Here is a 15,736-nt window from a genome sequence, read left to right as displayed (position 1 = left end):
GGTCCCCGGATCGATGCCGGGCGGAAACGCAAGGCTTACTAAAGCCAGGATTAGCGTCTCTTCTCTTTGCTACCTGTTTAATCCTCGTCTTGACTTGTGTGGCTTTTATTTTCCAAATAAAAGCAATGCGGCTGCCCCTCCAGTCTGTTTGGGTTCTCCGGAATGTCGAAGTGCCATGTGACTGTCCACCATGAGCCGAACGGGAGACTGTCTGTTTGCTCAGCGGCTGGTTTCTGTAGTGTAGTGGTTATCACGTTCGCCTCACACGCGAAAGGTCCCCGGATCGATGCCGGGCAGAAACACAAGGCGCCTCTCTTCTCTTTGCTAGCCGTTTAATCCTCGTCTTGACCTCTGTGGCTTTTATTTTCAAGGTCTTAGGATTTGGCCAATTTTAGCTGATATCAAAAGAAAAAAAACAGGACTAAGTGCAGCCTAAAGGAATTCGTTCAAAGTGTCGTCCATGCTTTCGTAGTGGTGGTTCTCCCACAGCCCCACTGGCCCTGCGCAGTCGTCCTCATTAGTATAGTGGACAGTATCTCCGCCTGTCACGCGGAAGACCGGGGTTCGATTCCCCGACTGGGAGAAAGGTGATTTTCTTGCGCTATGTAGATTTGCAAAACAATTCGCTTCGCAAACCGTTGCAGCTGTTGGAGAAACGTGTTTTAAAGTGAATGCGTTGGCCGGGAATCAAACCCGGGTCAACTGCTTGGAAGGCAGCTATGCTCACCACTATACCACCAACGCCACAGCGGGCAGAAGCTGGACCTAGGCCGTTTGCACGAACGTCATTGCTTGAAGTCCTATTATGATCCGCGTTAAGCCGTGGCTGCCCCTCCAGGCTGTTTGGGTTCTCCGTAATGTCGAAGTGCCATGTCACTGTCCACCATGACCCGAACGGCAGACTGTCTGTTTGGCCAGCGGCTGGTTTCTGTAGTGTAGTGGTTATCACGTTTGCCTAACACGCGAAAGGTCCCCGGATCGATGCCGGGCGGAAACGCAAGGCTTACTAAAGCCAGGATTAGCGTCTCTTCTCTTTGCTACCTGTTTAATCCTCGTCTTGACTTGTGTGGCTTTTATTTTCCAAATAAAAGCAATGCGGCTGCCCCTCCAGTCTGTTTGGGTTCTCCGGAATGTCGAAGTGCCATGTGACTGTCCACCATGAGCCGAACGGGAGACTGTCTGTTTGCTCAGCGGCTGGTTTCTGTAGTGTAGTGGTTATCACGTTCGCCTCACACGCGAAAGGTCCCCGGATCGATGCCGGGCAGAAACACAAGGCGCCTCTCTTCTCTTTGCTAGCCGTTTAATCCTCGTCTTGACCTCTGTGGCTTTTATTTTCAAGGTCTTAGGATTTGGCCAATTTTAGCTGATATCAAAAGAAAAAAAACAGGACTAAGTGCAGCCTAAAGGAATTCGTTCAAAGTGTCGTCCATGCTTTCGTAGTGGTGGTTCTCCCACAGCCCCACTGGCCCTGCGCAGTCGTCCTCGTTAGTATAGTGGACAGTATCTCCGCCTGTTACGCGGAAGACCGGGGTTCGATTCCCCGACGGGGAGAAAGGTGATTTTCTTGCGCTATGTAGATTTGCAAAACAATTCGCTTCGCAAACCGTGGCAGCTGTTGGAGAAACGTGTTTTAAAGTGAATGCGTTGGCCGGGAATCGAACCCGGGTCAACTGCTTGGAAGGCAGCTATGCTCACCACTATACCACCAACGCCACAGCGGGCGGAAGCTGGATCTAGGCCGTTTGCACGAACGTCATTGCTTGAAGTCCTATTATGATCCGCGTTAAGCCGTGGCTGCCCCTCCAGGCTGTTTGGGTTCTCCGTAATGTCGAAGTGCCATGTCACTGTCCACCATGACCCGAACGGCAGACTGTCTGTTTGGCCAGCGGCTGGTTTCTGTAGTGTAGTGGTTATCACGTTTGCCTAATACGCGAAAGGTCCCCGGAACGATGCCGGGCGGAAACGCAAGGCTTACTTAAGCCAGGATTAGAGTCTCTTCTCTTTGCTACCTGTTTAATCCTCGTCTTGACTTGTGTGGCTTTTATTTTCCAAATAAAAGCAATGCGGCTGCCCCTCCAGTCTGTTTGGGTTCTCCGGAATGTCGAAGTGCCATGTCACTGTCCACCATGACCCGAACGGCAGACTGTCTGTTTGGCCAGCGGCTGGTTTCTGTAGTGTAGTGGTTATCACGTTTGCCTAACACGCGAAAGGTCCCCGGATCGATGCCGGGCGGAAACGCAAGGCTTACTAAAGCCAGGATTAGCGTCTCTTCTCTTTGCTACCTGTTTAATCCTCGTCTTGACTTGTGTGGCTTTTATTTTCCAAATAAAAGCAATGCGGCTGCCCCTCCAGTCTGTTTGGGTTCTCCGGAATGTCGAAGTGCCATGTGACTGTCCACCATGAGCCGAACGGGAGACTGTCTGTTTGGCCAGCGGCTGGTTTCTGTAGTGTAGTGGTTATCACGTTCGCCTCACACGCGAAAGGTCCCCGGATCGATGCTGGGCAGAAATACAAGGCGCGTCTCTTCTCTTTGCTAGCCGTTTAATCCTCGTCTTGACCTCTGTGGCTTTTATTTTCAAGGTCTTAGGATTTGGCCAATTTTAGCTGATATCAAAAGAAAAAAAACAGGACTAAGTGCAGCCTAAAGGAATTCGTTCAAAGTGTCGTCCATGCTTTCGTAGTGGTGGTTCTCCCACAGCCCCACTGGCCCTGCGCAGTCGTCCTCATTAGTATAGTGGACAGTATCTCCGCCTGTCACGCGGAAGACCGGGGTTCGATTCCCCGACGGGGAGAAAGGTGATTTTCTTGCGCTATGTAGATTTGCAAAACAATTCGCTTCGCAAACCGTGGCAGCTGTTGGAGAAACGTGTTTTAAAGTGAATGCGTTGGCCGGGAATCGAACCCGGGTCAACTGCTTGGAAGGCAGCTATGCTCACCACTATACCACCAACGCCACAGCGGGCGGAAGCTGGACCTAGGCCGTTTGCACGAACGTCATTGCTTGAAGTCCTATTATGATCCGCGTTAAGCCGTGGCTGCCCCTCCAGGCTGTTTGGGTTCTCCGTAATGTCGAAGTGCCATGTCACTGTCCACCATGACCCGAACGGCAGACTGTCTGTTTGGCCAGCGGCTGGTTTCTGTAGTGTAGTGGTTATCACGTTCGCCTCACACGCGAAAGGTCCCCGGATCGATGCCGGGCAGAAACACAAGGCGCGTCTCTTCTCTTTGCTAGCCGTTTAATCCTCGTCTTGACCTCTGTGGCTTTTATTTTCAAGGTCTTAGGATTTGGCCAATTTTAGCTGATATCAAAAGAAAAAAAACAGGACTAAGTGCAGCCTAAAGGAATTCGTTCAAAGTGTCGTCCATGCTTTCGTAGTGGTGGTTCTCCCACAGCCCCACTGGCCCAGCGCAGTCGTCCTCGTTAGTATAGTGGACAGTATCTCAGCCTGTCACGCGGAAGACCGGGGTTCGATTCCCCGACTGGGAGAAAGGTGATTTTCTTGCGCTATGTAGATTTGCAAAACAATTCGCTTCGCAAACCGTTGCAGCTGTTGGAGAAACGTGTTTTAAAGTGAATGCGTTGGCCGGGAATCGAACCCGGGTCAACTGCTTGGAAGGCAGCTATGCTCACCACTATACCACCAACGCCACAGCGGGCAGAAGCTGGACCTAGGCCGTTTGCACGAACGTCATTGCTTGAAGTCCTATTATGATCCGCGTTAAGCCGTGGCTGCCCCTCCAGGCTGTTTGGGTTCTCCGTAATGTCGAAGTGCCATGTCACTTTCCACCATGACCCGAACGGCAGACTGTCTGTTTGGCCAGCGGCTCGTTTCTATAGTGTAGTGGTTATCACGTTTGCCTAACACGCGAAAGGTCCCCGGATCGATGCCGGGCGGAAACGCAAGGCTTACTAAAGCCAGGATTAGCGTCTCTTCTCTTTGCTACCTGTTTAATCCTCGTCTTGACTTGTGTGGCTTTTATTTTCCAAATAAAAGCAATGCGGCTGCCCCTCCAGTCTGTTTGGGTTCTCCGGAATGTCGAAGTGCCATGTGACTGTCCACCATGAGCCGAACGGGAGACTGTCTGTTTGCTCAGCGGCTGGTTTCTGTAGTGTAGTGGTTATCACGTTCGCCTCACACGCGAAAGGTCCCCGGATCGATGCCGGGCAGAAACACAAGGCGCCTCTCTTCTCTTTGCTAGCCGTTTAATCCTCGTCTTGACCTCTGTGGCTTTTATTTTCAAGGTCTTAGGATTTGGCCAATTTTAGCTGATATCAAAAGAAAAAAAACAGGACTAAGTGCAGCCTAAAGGAATTCGTTCAAAGTGTCGTCCATGCTTTCGTAGTGGTGGTTCTCCCACAGCCCCACTGGCCCAGCGCAGTCGTCCTCGTTAGTATAGTGGACAGTATCTCCGCCTGTCACGCGGAAGACCGGGGTTCGATTCCCCGACTGGGAGAAAGGTGATTTTCTTGCGCTATGTAGATTTGCAAAACAATTCGCTTCGCAAACCGTTGCAGCTGTTGGAGAAACGTGTTTTAAAGTGAATGCGTTGGCCGGGAATCAAACCCGGGTCAACTGCTTGGAAGGCAGCTATGCTCACCACTATACCACCAACGCCACAGCGGGCAGAAGCTGGACCTAGGCCGTTTGCACGAACGTCATTGCTTGAAGTCCTATTATGATCCGCGTTAAGCCGTGGCTGCCCCTCCAGGCTGTTTGGGTTCTCCGTAATGTCGAAGTGCCATGTCACTGTCCACCATGACCCGAACGGCAGACTGTCTGTTTGGCCAGCGGCTGGTTTCTGTAGTGTAGTGGTTATCACGTTTGCCTAACACGCGAAAGGTCCCCGGATCGATGCCGGGCGGAAACGCAAGGCTTACTAAAGCCAGGATTAGCGTCTCTTCTCTTTGCTACCTGTTTAATCCTCGTCTTGACTTGTGTGGCTTTTATTTTCCAAATAAAAGCAATGCGGCTGCCCCTCCAGTCTGTTTGGGTTCTCCGGAATGTCGAAGTGCCATGTGACTGTCCACCATGAGCCGAACGGGAGACTGTCTGTTTGCTCAGCGGCTGGTTTCTGTAGTGTAGTGGTTATCACGTTCGCCTCACACGCGAAAGGTCCCCGGATCGATGCCGGGCAGAAACACAAGGCGCCTCTCTTCTCTTTGCTAGCCGTTTAATCCTCGTCTTGACCTCTGTGGCTTTTATTTTCAAGGTCTTAGGATTTGGCCAATTTTAGCTGATATCAAAAGAAAAAAAACAGGACTAAGTGCAGCCTAAAGGAATTCGTTCAAAGTGTCGTCCATGCTTTCGTAGTGGTGGTTCTCCCACAGCCCCACTGGCCCTGCGCAGTCGTCCTCGTTAGTATAGTGGACAGTATCTCCGCCTGTTACGCGGAAGACCGGGGTTCGATTCCCCGACGGGGAGAAAGGTGATTTTCTTGCGCTATGTAGATTTGCAAAACAATTCGCTTCGCAAACCGTGGCAGCTGTTGGAGAAACGTGTTTTAAAGTGAATGCGTTGGCCGGGAATCGAACCCGGGTCAACTGCTTGGAAGGCAGCTATGCTCACCACTATACCACCAACGCCACAGCGGGCGGAAGCTGGATCTAGGCCGTTTGCACGAACGTCATTGCTTGAAGTCCTATTATGATCCGCGTTAAGCCGTGGCTGCCCCTCCAGGCTGTTTGGGTTCTCCGTAATGTCGAAGTGCCATGTCACTGTCCACCATGACCCGAACGGCAGACTGTCTGTTTGGCCAGCGGCTGGTTTCTGTAGTGTAGTGGTTATCACGTTTGCCTAATACGCGAAAGGTCCCCGGAACGATGCCGGGCGGAAACGCAAGGCTTACTTAAGCCAGGATTAGAGTCTCTTCTCTTTGCTACCTGTTTAATCCTCGTCTTGACTTGTGTGGCTTTTATTTTCCAAATAAAAGCAATGCGGCTGCCCCTCCAGTCTGTTTGGGTTCTCCGGAATGTCGAAGTGCCATGTCACTGTCCACCATGACCCGAACGGCAGACTGTCTGTTTGGCCAGCGGCTGGTTTCTGTAGTGTAGTGGTTATCACGTTTGCCTAACACGCGAAAGGTCCCCGGATCGATGCCGGGCGGAAACGCAAGGCTTACTAAAGCCAGGATTAGCGTCTCTTCTCTTTGCTACCTGTTTAATCCTCGTCTTGACTTGTGTGGCTTTTATTTTCCAAATAAAAGCAATGCGGCTGCCCCTCCAGTCTGTTTGGGTTCTCCGGAATGTCGAAGTGCCATGTGACTGTCCACCATGAGCCGAACGGGAGACTGTCTGTTTGGCCAGCGGCTGGTTTCTGTAGTGTAGTGGTTATCACGTTCGCCTCACACGCGAAAGGTCCCCGGATCGATGCTGGGCAGAAATACAAGGCGCGTCTCTTCTCTTTGCTAGCCGTTTAATCCTCGTCTTGACCTCTGTGGCTTTTATTTTCAAGGTCTTAGGATTTGGCCAATTTTAGCTGATATCAAAAGAAAAAAAACAGGACTAAGTGCAGCCTAAAGGAATTCGTTCAAAGTGTCGTCCATGCTTTCGTAGTGGTGGTTCTCCCACAGCCCCACTGGCCCTGCGCAGTCGTCCTCATTAGTATAGTGGACAGTATCTCCGCCTGTCACGCGGAAGACCGGGGTTCGATTCCCCGACGGGGAGAAAGGTGATTTTCTTGCGCTATGTAGATTTGCAAAACAATTCGCTTCGCAAACCGTGGCAGCTGTTGGAGAAACGTGTTTTAAAGTGAATGCGTTGGCCGGGAATCGAACCCGGGTCAACTGCTTGGAAGGCAGCTATGCTCACCACTATACCACCAACGCCACAGCGGGCGGAAGCTGGACCTAGGCCGTTTGCACGAACGTCATTGCTTGAAGTCCTATTATGATCCGCGTTAAGCCGTGGCTGCCCCTCCAGGCTGTTTGGGTTCTCCGTAATGTCGAAGTGCCATGTCACTGTCCACCATGACCCGAACGGCAGACTGTCTGTTTGGCCAGCGGCTGGTTTCTGTAGTGTAGTGGTTATCACGTTCGCCTCACACGCGAAAGGTCCCCGGATCGATGCCGGGCAGAAACACAAGGCGCGTCTCTTCTCTTTGCTAGCCGTTTAATCCTCGTCTTGACCTCTGTGGCTTTTATTTTCAAGGTCTTAGGATTTGGCCAATTTTAGCTGATATCAAAAGAAAAAAAACAGGACTAAGTGCAGCCTAAAGGAATTCGTTCAAAGTGTCGTCCATGCTTTCGTAGTGGTGGTTCTCCCACAGCCCCACTGGCCCAGCGCAGTCGTCCTCGTTAGTATAGTGGACAGTATCTCAGCCTGTCACGCGGAAGACCGGGGTTCGATTCCCCGACTGGGAGAAAGGTGATTTTCTTGCGCTATGTAGATTTGCAAAACAATTCGCTTCGCAAACCGTTGCAGCTGTTGGAGAAACGTGTTTTAAAGTGAATGCGTTGGCCGGGAATCGAACCCGGGTCAACTGCTTGGAAGGCAGCTATGCTCACCACTATACCACCAACGCCACAGCGGGCAGAAGCTGGACCTAGGCCGTTTGCACGAACGTCATTGCTTGAAGTCCTATTATGATCCGCGTTAAGCCGTGGCTGCCCCTCCAGGCTGTTTGGGTTCTCCGTAATGTCGAAGTGCCATGTCACTTTCCACCATGACCCGAACGGCAGACTGTCTGTTTGGCCAGCGGCTCGTTTCTATAGTGTAGTGGTTATCACGTTTGCCTAACACGCGAAAGGTCCCCGGATCGATGCCGGGCGGAAACGCAAGGCTTACTAAAGCCAGGATTAGCGTCTCTTCTCTTTGCTACCTGTTTAATCCTCGTCTTGACTTGTGTGGCTTTTATTTTCCAAATAAAAGCAATGCGGCTGCCCCTCCAGTCTGTTTGGGTTCTCCGGAATGTCGAAGTGCCATGTGACTGTCCACCATGAGCCGAACGGGAGACTGTCTGTTTGCTCAGCGGCTGGTTTCTGTAGTGTAGTGGTTATCACGTTCGCCTCACACGCGAAAGGTCCCCGGATCGATGCCGGGCAGAAACACAAGGCGCCTCTCTTCTCTTTGCTAGCCGTTTAATCCTCGTCTTGACCTCTGTGGCTTTTATTTTCAAGGTCTTAGGATTTGGCCAATTTTAGCTGATATCAAAAGAAAAAAAACAGGACTAAGTGCAGCCTAAAGGAATTCGTTCAAAGTGTCGTCCATGCTTTCGTAGTGGTGGTTCTCCCACAGCCCCACTGGCCCTGCGCAGTCGTCCTCGTTAGTATAGTGGACAATATCTCCGCCTGTTACGCGGAAGACCGGGGTTCGATTCCCCGACGGGGAGAAAGGTGATTTTCTTGCGCTATGTAGATTTGCAAAACAATTCGCTTCGCAAACCGTGGCAGCTGTTGGAGAAACGTGTTTTAAAGTGAATGCGTTGGCCGGGAATCGAACCCGGGTCAACTGCTTGGAAGGCAGCTATGCTCACCACTATACCACCAACGCCACAGCGGGCGGAAGCTGGATCTAGGCCGTTTGCACGAACGTCATTGCTTGAAGTCCTATTATGATCCGCGTTAAGCCGTGGCTGCCCCTCCAGGCTGTTTGGGTTCTCCGTAATGTCGAAGTGCCATGTCACTGTCCACCATGACCCGAACGGCAGACTGTCTGTTTGGCCAGCGGCTGGTTTCTGTAGTGTAGTGGTTATCACGTTTGCCTAACACGCGAAAGGTCCCCGGATCGATGCCGGGCGGAAACGCAAGGCTTACTAAAGCCAGGATTAGCGTCTCTTCTCTTTGCCACCTGTTTAATCCTCGTCTTGACTTGTGTGGCTTTTATTTTCCAAATAAAAGCAATGCGGCTGCCCCTCCAGTCTGTTTGGGTTCTCCGGAATGTCGAAGTGCCATGTGACTGTCCACCATGACCCGAACGGCAGACTGTCTGTTTGCTCAACGGCTGGTTTCTGTAGTGTAGTGGTTATCACGTTCGCCTCACACGCGAAAGGTCCCCGGATCGATGCCGGGCAGAAACACAAGGCGCGTCTCTTCTCTTTGCTAGCCGTTTAATCCTCGTCTTGACTTCTGTGGCTTTTATTTTCAAGGTCTTAGGATTTGGCCAATTTTAGCTGATATCAAAAGAAAAAAAACAGGACTAAGTGCAGCCTAAAGGAATTCGTTCAAAGTGTCGTCCATGCTTTCGTAGTGGTGGTTCTCCCACAGCCCCACTGGCCTTGCGCAGTAATCCTCGTTAGTATAGTGGACAGTATCTCCGCCTGTCACGCGGAAGACCGGGGTTCGGTTCCCCGACGGGGAGAAAGTTGATTTTCTTGCGCTATGTAGATTTGCAAAACAATTCGCTTCGCAAACCGTGGCAGCTGTTGGAGAAACGTGTTTTAAAGTGAATGCGTTGGCCGGGAATCGAACCCGGGTCAACTGCTTGGAAGGCAGCTATGCTCACCAACGCCACAGCGGGCGGAAGCTGGACCTAGGCCGTTTGCACGAACGTCATTGCTTGAAGTCCTATTATGATCCGCGTTAAGCCGTGGCTGCCCCTCCAGGCTGTTTGGGTTCTCCGGAATGTCGAAGTGCCATGTCACTGTCCACCATGACCCGAACGGCAGCGTGTCTGTTTGCTCAGCGGCTGGTTTCTGTAGTGTAGTGGTTATCACGTTCGCCTCACACGCGAAAGGTCCCCGTATCGATGCCGGGCAGAAACACAAGGCGCGTCTCTTCTCTTTGCTACCCGTTTAATCCTCGTCTTGACTTCTGTGGCTTTTATTTTCAAGGTCCTAGGATTTGGCCAATTTTAGCTGATATCAAAAGAAAAAAAACAGGACTAAGTGCAGCCTAAAGGAATTCGTTCAAAGTGTCGTCCATGCTTTCGTAGTGGTGGTTCTCCCACAGCCCCACTGGCCCTGCGCAGTCGTCCTCGTTAGTATAGTGGACAGTATCTCCGCCTGTCACGCGGAAGACCGGGGTTCGATTCCCCGACGGGGAGAAAGGTGATTTTCTTGCGCTATGTAGATTTGCAAAACAATTCGCTTCGCAAACCGTGGCAGCTGTTGGAGAAACGTGTTTTAAAGTGAATGCGTTGGCCGGGAATCGAACCCGGGTCAACTGCTTGGAAGGCAGCTATGCTCACCAACGCCACAGCGGGCGGAAGCTGGACCTAGGCCGATTGCACGAACGTCATTGCTTGAAGTCCTGTTATGATCCGCGTTAAGCCGTGGCTGCCCCTCCAGGCTGTTTGGGTTCTCCGGAATGTCGAAGTGCCATGTCATTGTCCACCATGACCCGAACGGCAGACTGTCTGTTTGCTCAACGGCTGGTTTCTGTAGTGTAGTGGTTATCACGTTCGCCTCACACGCGAAAGGTCCCCGGATCGATGCCGGGCAGAAACACAAGGCGCGTCTCTTCTCTTTGCTACCCGTTTAATCCTCGTCTTGACTTCTGTGGCTTTTATTTTCAAGGTCTTAGGATTTGGCCAATTTTAGCTGATATCAAAAGAAAAAAAACAGGACTAAGTGCAGCCTAAAGGAATTCGTTCAAAGTGTCGTCCATGCTTTCGTAGTGGTGGTTCTCCCACAGCCCCACTGGCCTTGCGCAGTCGTCCTCGTTAGTATAGTGGACAGTATCTCCGCCTGTCACGCGGAAGACCGGGGTTCGGTTCCCCGACGGGGAGAAAGTTGATTTTCTTGCGCCATGTAGATTTGCAAAACAAATCGCTTCGCAAATCGTGGCAGCTGTTGGAGAAACGTGTTTTAAAGTGAATGCGTTGGCCGGGAATCGAACCCGGGTCAACTGCTTGGAAGGCAGCTATGCTCACCAACGCCACAGCGGGCGGAAGCTGGACCTAGGCCGTTTGCACGAACGTCATTGCTTGAAGTCCTATTATGATCCGCGTTAAGCCGTGGCTGCCCCTCCAGGCTGTTTGGGTTCTCCGGAATGTCGAAGTGCCATGTCACTGTCCACCATGACCCGAACGGCAGCGTGTCTGTTTGCTCAGCGGCTGGTTTCTGTAGTGTAGTGGTTATCACGTTCGCCTCACACGCGAAAGGTCCCCGTATCGATGCCGGGCAGAAACACAAGGCGCGTCTCTTCTCTTTGCTACCTGTTTAATCCTCGTCTTGACTTCTGTTGTTTTTTTTTTCAAGGTCCTAGGATTTGGCCAATTTTAGCTGATATCAAAAGAAAAAAAACAGGACTAAGTGCAGCCTAAAGGAATTCGTTCAAAGTGTCGTCCATGCTTTCGTAGTGGTGGTTCTCCCACAGCCCCACTGGCCTTGCGCAGTCGTCCTCGTTATTATAGTGGACAGTATCCCCGCCTGTCACGCGGAAGACCGGGGTTCGATTCCCCGACGGGGAGAAAGGTGATTTTCTTGCGCTACGTAGATTCGCTTCGCAAACCGTGGCTGCTGTTGGAGAAACGTGTTTTAAAGTGAATGCGTTGGCCGGGAATCGAACCCGGGTCAACTGCTTGGAAGGCAGCTATGCTCACCCCTATAGCCAGATGAACAGCAGAGCTGAGTATGTGGGTTGCACCCTTGAAAATGTTGGTAAATCCTTTCGGCCAATGCTAAACATTTGATTTTGTCATTTAAGAGACAAAAACCAAGGGGAAAAAGGAGTCAACAGAGCTTGAAGATCTTTCGAGTAAACCATAATCCAAAGGGAAAACTGATCAAAGGAGAGAACCGAGTCCAAAGCCAAAATTAAAAAAATAATAATAAAGTAATAAATAAATAAATAAATATACAAATAAACAGGAAAACTATAAATAAACTTATACTCAGTATTGCAGACCTAAATTGAACAATACTTTGCAAGTTGTAGAACAAAACAATGAGCTTAAATGTTCTACAAATAATCTGACCAATCAGAGACAGGTGAGCAACCCAAGCTAGAATTCAAGTGAGTATGACTTCTGGTGGTCTGGAGGAGAACAAGCTTGGGCTGAAGAGAGAGAGACCTCTGGTGACTAGGAAGAGAAACAGCTTGGGGTGATGTGACACAAAAAGCTCCTCCAAGATGATTCCACAAGTGTTCAATAGGGTTGCGGTCAGGACTGCTGGCAGGCCATTCCATCTTCTCCCCTCACAAATTAGAGGAATTCTCTGATAAACTCCGCTTTGTGTGAGTGAGCGTAGTCATCTTGGAAGATAGAGCTTGGTCCCAGACTGTGGAGATATGGGATTGCTACTGGTTGCAGAATTTCAACTCGATATCTCTCTGCATTGCGATTATCCAAGCCTTGTTTTTCAGTGAGGGAGATGCCGCCCCACACCATCACAAAAAATAAGCTGTTTGGAATTGGCAGAGAGGATTTGGCAATCTTTTTATGGGCACAACCCACATACACAGCTCTACTTCTCATCCCACAAATGCATGTTCCTTATGAATATGGCACCATTTAAAAGGTAAGGTAATTTAAAAGGCTTTTGACAAGAAGCATTGTTACAACAAAGAAATAATCTACCAAACACAGATTTCCATACTTTATGTGCTATCTTTAAAATGTGTCAGACATCCCTTTGCAGTGAAAATGAGTAATGTTGTGTATTGTTGAAGTCATACTATCATATAGATTTCAGGAATAAATACCTATTTTGAACATAAAAAATTATAAGAGCAATTCTCTGTCATAGATATCTCTGGGTTCAAGGCTATCTAGTTTTTGACATGTAAGATGCACCAAGTGCCCCCTAGCGCCCAGTTAAATCAAGAACACTATTACAAGTGAAATTTCTCAGTGATTTCTTATAAGACTTTTAAAAAGTAAACAAAATGATTTCAATGAGAAGTGTCACGGCTGGGCATGGATGATGCTACTGATGGACGTACACGCAAGGAATCACTTTATTTAAGTAAAATGATTAAGACCAAAGTGAAAAAAGTGAAAAACCAAATCAAAAAGTGAAAGACCAAAACAAAACTAAAACAAAATAGGAGCAAATTTGAACAGAAAGCCAAGTACATTAAATTGAACAGGAACAGACAATAAACAGCCGTGAACCAGGGTAGACGCAGTGTGATGAGGTCAGTGAATTGGCCCCATCACCAAGACTGGAATATACATTAAGGAATGTATGCCGGTATTATTACTTACCTTGTGTTTCAGGTCCTGTTCCTAGAGGAATGGCGGCGAATTTCCTGTCTCTCTTTGTGCTAGCCGAAGGGCCCACGGTGAGGTATAGAGAGGGGGAGGGAAGAGCTGGATTTGGGAACCTGTGAAAGGGAAAAAGCAAATAAGTAAAAATACTAACAAACTATGTACATAGATAAATACTTACCAGTGAAGCTGGAATAAGATGTGCTGGGGATATCAATTATTTGTTATATTGTAGGGAATAAATATCTTCCTGTAAGAGTTGGGTTAGTCCAATTAAGAGAGGGGTGGGGCTAAGTTCCTAAAAGGAGGGGGATTTGGCTGCGGTAGCCAGTGAAGTAGTTATGGGAATTTCGGCTCTTTTTGGGGAGCCGGCTGTTTTGGCTTGGCTCTTCATAAAGAGCCGGCTCTTTCGGCTCTTTGTTTTACCACTTATTTCCACTGGTACAGAAGAATATTACCTACATTTTACATGACTATATGGACAAAATATTATTGTTCAATATTAAAAATAATAAATAGTGTTGCAATGGCCAATTGTTTTTATGGCTGTCTTGTAATAACTCACTGATTGCACTCACACATTCTATTGTATAAATAACTGGATTTTTATTTAAACACCTTAATAAAAAATTACTTGTAAACTTTGAAATATAGCCAATGGAACCCAAAAGGTAGGTATTACAAAATAGCTTATTAAATTAAATAATCATCCATTTCTGGGTAATAAAATAAACAAATACAAAGGGCAAAACTGTCAACAAACATTTGACTGATTTTAAACATTAAACTGATTTACTGACATTTTCTTCAACTATTTTTTGGAAGGCAGATTGGCATTCAGGAAAACCAAGTGTCTCTGCTTGGAGGTTTGGAGTGTTGGAGCTTGCTTGTTGTTATCTAATTGGTTGAATGACAAGCCTTAGAAAAAAATGGCTCGGTCTTAGACGGGAACCGGATCTCATCGTTCACTTACAAGAGCCGGCTCTTTGAACCGGTTCGTTCGCGACCGACACATCACTACAGGGAAGGTAGAAGGAACTGCAGTACGGACAATCTAGGTCTGTTTAGTTCTAACTCGCTGTTTTTTTTGTTGTTGTTTTTTTTTATTTATGGGTACCTCTCTTATTGTGACGTCATCACGTGTGCTACGTTTGAATAAATTCTCACGGAAAGAGTTATTTTGAGTCCTGCCTGCTCCTTGCTGAGTGAACCCACAATTCTTCAGCCGCACCCTCCACGCTTCAATTTTAACATCCATTTCACACGCAGATAAACTAAAAACAGAGAGACAGGGAAACACATGATGGAAAATTAGGAAAAAGATCAATAGTTGTGAGCATATGAAAAACATATGAATCTACTTATTCATAGGTCAGGCATGGGACTTTCCTCACACACAAATAATATCAAAGACATCCTTAGGAGATATGGATACCTTTTTAATTGGGCTCCTATGATATACTACATCCTTAGGAGATATGGGTACCATTTTAATTGGGGTCCTATGGAATGCAACTTAATTAAAAAAAATAGGAGAAGCAAGATGATCTCATCCCAAAAGTTGCCTATGTAAACTGTGTTTTTTCCTTGTGTGTCTTTGTGAGTGAGTGCTCTGAAGGCCTTCTGAGATTGCTCCCCAAATAAAAAACCAGCTGATCTTCCAAGAGGTCGTCTTTCAAGTATTTTTTTTTTTAACTTTTATATGAACTTATTCTTTCAAGTATTATAGTTAGAGATTATAATAGAGATTTTAAATACAATAAAACGTGCATAGTGGATTGTATAGATTTTTTTCTTCCAGCCAGGATCACACTGAACAACACTAGCCATATAAATGAAAACAATAATACAAAAATAATTGCAACAAAATTACTTTGCCTACAAATCTGCTTTAGAAAAATGTTATATATATTTAAAAAAAAAAACACTGCATTATTATTTAAAGGTCATTGTGATCAATGGGTGTATGTGTGAACTTCACAGCTGAAGGATTGTGGGCAAAAAAGGCATCAGCTATCACAGCAATTTCACCAGTGTCAGATCAACACAGAGTATTAAATGAAGTGTTAAAATGTAACATTGCATTGCTTTGTAATGATTATAACTATTGTACAAAAGTACTACAGTGTTATTTGAATATTAATGATATTCAATTGATAATAAGCCTTTATAGTATTTCCATGGTGTGTCCTTAAAAAACAATAAAGGGTGAAAAACAGAGGACACAGTGACACGTTTTGTCACTCATTATTACACGTTTGATCATTTATTAAGTCATGCGTTAGGACAAGCGTGTTTATGTCGATTCCTTACACGTTATGAACACATTCTATAGACTAAAAAGGCAGACATTCAGTGCCATGAGGGAGTGAAGGCATAGAAATTAATTTGACACTTTTGGCACCACATGGTATTTGGATCAGGTGAAATGTGAAAGGAAAGTCTCATAATCCAAAAACCTGTGAGAGGAATTGAACAAATACACGTCACGAAAAAAGTCAGTGACTTGCTCCACAAATGCAGATTCTACAATTTACAAATACATTTTAAACTCAAGACTTCCCTCAAAACATAGGGAATGTAAATTTAAACAAATTTATTTTCGCATAAAATTATGATATATCTATAAAAATCAAAAACATGTAT

At 47.4% G+C, this 15,736-nt stretch overlaps 19 non-coding genes across 19 annotated transcripts; 10 read left to right on the top strand and 9 right to left on the bottom strand.

The window, feature by feature from the left end:
* Positions 1 to 229: 229 nt before the first annotated feature.
* On the top strand, positions 230 to 302 carry trnav-cac (transfer RNA valine (anticodon CAC)). Its single transcript has one exon. It is a non-coding gene; the product is annotated as a tRNA-Val (tRNA).
* A 370-nt stretch (positions 303 to 672) lies between these two features.
* On the bottom strand, positions 673 to 744 carry trnag-ucc (transfer RNA glycine (anticodon UCC)). Its single transcript has one exon. It is a non-coding gene; the product is annotated as a tRNA-Gly (tRNA).
* A 453-nt stretch (positions 745 to 1,197) lies between these two features.
* Positions 1,198 to 1,270, top strand: trnav-cac (transfer RNA valine (anticodon CAC)). Its single transcript has one exon. It is a non-coding gene; the product is annotated as a tRNA-Val (tRNA).
* A 370-nt stretch (positions 1,271 to 1,640) lies between these two features.
* On the bottom strand, positions 1,641 to 1,712 carry trnag-ucc (transfer RNA glycine (anticodon UCC)). The gene has a single exon. It is a non-coding gene; the product is annotated as a tRNA-Gly (tRNA).
* A 1,169-nt stretch (positions 1,713 to 2,881) lies between these two features.
* trnag-ucc (transfer RNA glycine (anticodon UCC)) lies at positions 2,882 to 2,953 on the bottom strand. Its single transcript has one exon. It is a non-coding gene; the product is annotated as a tRNA-Gly (tRNA).
* A 180-nt stretch (positions 2,954 to 3,133) lies between these two features.
* trnav-cac (transfer RNA valine (anticodon CAC)) lies at positions 3,134 to 3,206 on the top strand. Its single transcript has one exon. It is a non-coding gene; the product is annotated as a tRNA-Val (tRNA).
* Positions 3,207 to 3,576: 370 nt separating this feature from the next.
* Positions 3,577 to 3,648, bottom strand: trnag-ucc (transfer RNA glycine (anticodon UCC)). The gene has a single exon. It is a non-coding gene; the product is annotated as a tRNA-Gly (tRNA).
* A 453-nt stretch (positions 3,649 to 4,101) lies between these two features.
* Positions 4,102 to 4,174, top strand: trnav-cac (transfer RNA valine (anticodon CAC)). Its single transcript has one exon. It is a non-coding gene; the product is annotated as a tRNA-Val (tRNA).
* A 370-nt stretch (positions 4,175 to 4,544) lies between these two features.
* Positions 4,545 to 4,616, bottom strand: trnag-ucc (transfer RNA glycine (anticodon UCC)). Its single transcript has one exon. It is a non-coding gene; the product is annotated as a tRNA-Gly (tRNA).
* Positions 4,617 to 5,069: 453 nt separating this feature from the next.
* Positions 5,070 to 5,142, top strand: trnav-cac (transfer RNA valine (anticodon CAC)). Its single transcript has one exon. It is a non-coding gene; the product is annotated as a tRNA-Val (tRNA).
* A 370-nt stretch (positions 5,143 to 5,512) lies between these two features.
* Positions 5,513 to 5,584, bottom strand: trnag-ucc (transfer RNA glycine (anticodon UCC)). Its single transcript has one exon. It is a non-coding gene; the product is annotated as a tRNA-Gly (tRNA).
* Positions 5,585 to 6,753: 1,169 nt separating this feature from the next.
* trnag-ucc (transfer RNA glycine (anticodon UCC)) lies at positions 6,754 to 6,825 on the bottom strand. Its single transcript has one exon. It is a non-coding gene; the product is annotated as a tRNA-Gly (tRNA).
* Positions 6,826 to 7,005: 180 nt separating this feature from the next.
* trnav-cac (transfer RNA valine (anticodon CAC)) lies at positions 7,006 to 7,078 on the top strand. Its single transcript has one exon. It is a non-coding gene; the product is annotated as a tRNA-Val (tRNA).
* Positions 7,079 to 7,448: 370 nt separating this feature from the next.
* Positions 7,449 to 7,520, bottom strand: trnag-ucc (transfer RNA glycine (anticodon UCC)). The gene has a single exon. It is a non-coding gene; the product is annotated as a tRNA-Gly (tRNA).
* Positions 7,521 to 7,973: 453 nt separating this feature from the next.
* Positions 7,974 to 8,046, top strand: trnav-cac (transfer RNA valine (anticodon CAC)). Its single transcript has one exon. It is a non-coding gene; the product is annotated as a tRNA-Val (tRNA).
* Positions 8,047 to 8,416: 370 nt separating this feature from the next.
* On the bottom strand, positions 8,417 to 8,488 carry trnag-ucc (transfer RNA glycine (anticodon UCC)). Its single transcript has one exon. It is a non-coding gene; the product is annotated as a tRNA-Gly (tRNA).
* A 453-nt stretch (positions 8,489 to 8,941) lies between these two features.
* On the top strand, positions 8,942 to 9,014 carry trnav-cac (transfer RNA valine (anticodon CAC)). The gene has a single exon. It is a non-coding gene; the product is annotated as a tRNA-Val (tRNA).
* Positions 9,015 to 9,907: 893 nt separating this feature from the next.
* On the top strand, positions 9,908 to 9,979 carry trnad-guc (transfer RNA aspartic acid (anticodon GUC)). Its single transcript has one exon. It is a non-coding gene; the product is annotated as a tRNA-Asp (tRNA).
* Positions 9,980 to 10,309: 330 nt separating this feature from the next.
* trnav-cac (transfer RNA valine (anticodon CAC)) lies at positions 10,310 to 10,382 on the top strand. Its single transcript has one exon. It is a non-coding gene; the product is annotated as a tRNA-Val (tRNA).
* Positions 10,383 to 15,736: the final 5,354 nt, after the last annotated feature.

The sequence above is a fragment of the Hoplias malabaricus genome, chromosome 15 (genome assembly GCF_029633855.1).
Source record: "Hoplias malabaricus isolate fHopMal1 chromosome 15, fHopMal1.hap1, whole genome shotgun sequence".
Taxonomy (NCBI): Eukaryota; Metazoa; Chordata; class Actinopteri; order Characiformes; family Erythrinidae; genus Hoplias; species Hoplias malabaricus.
The sequence above is the reverse complement of the archived record's forward strand: the minus strand, read 5'-3'. Positions and strand labels throughout refer to the sequence as shown.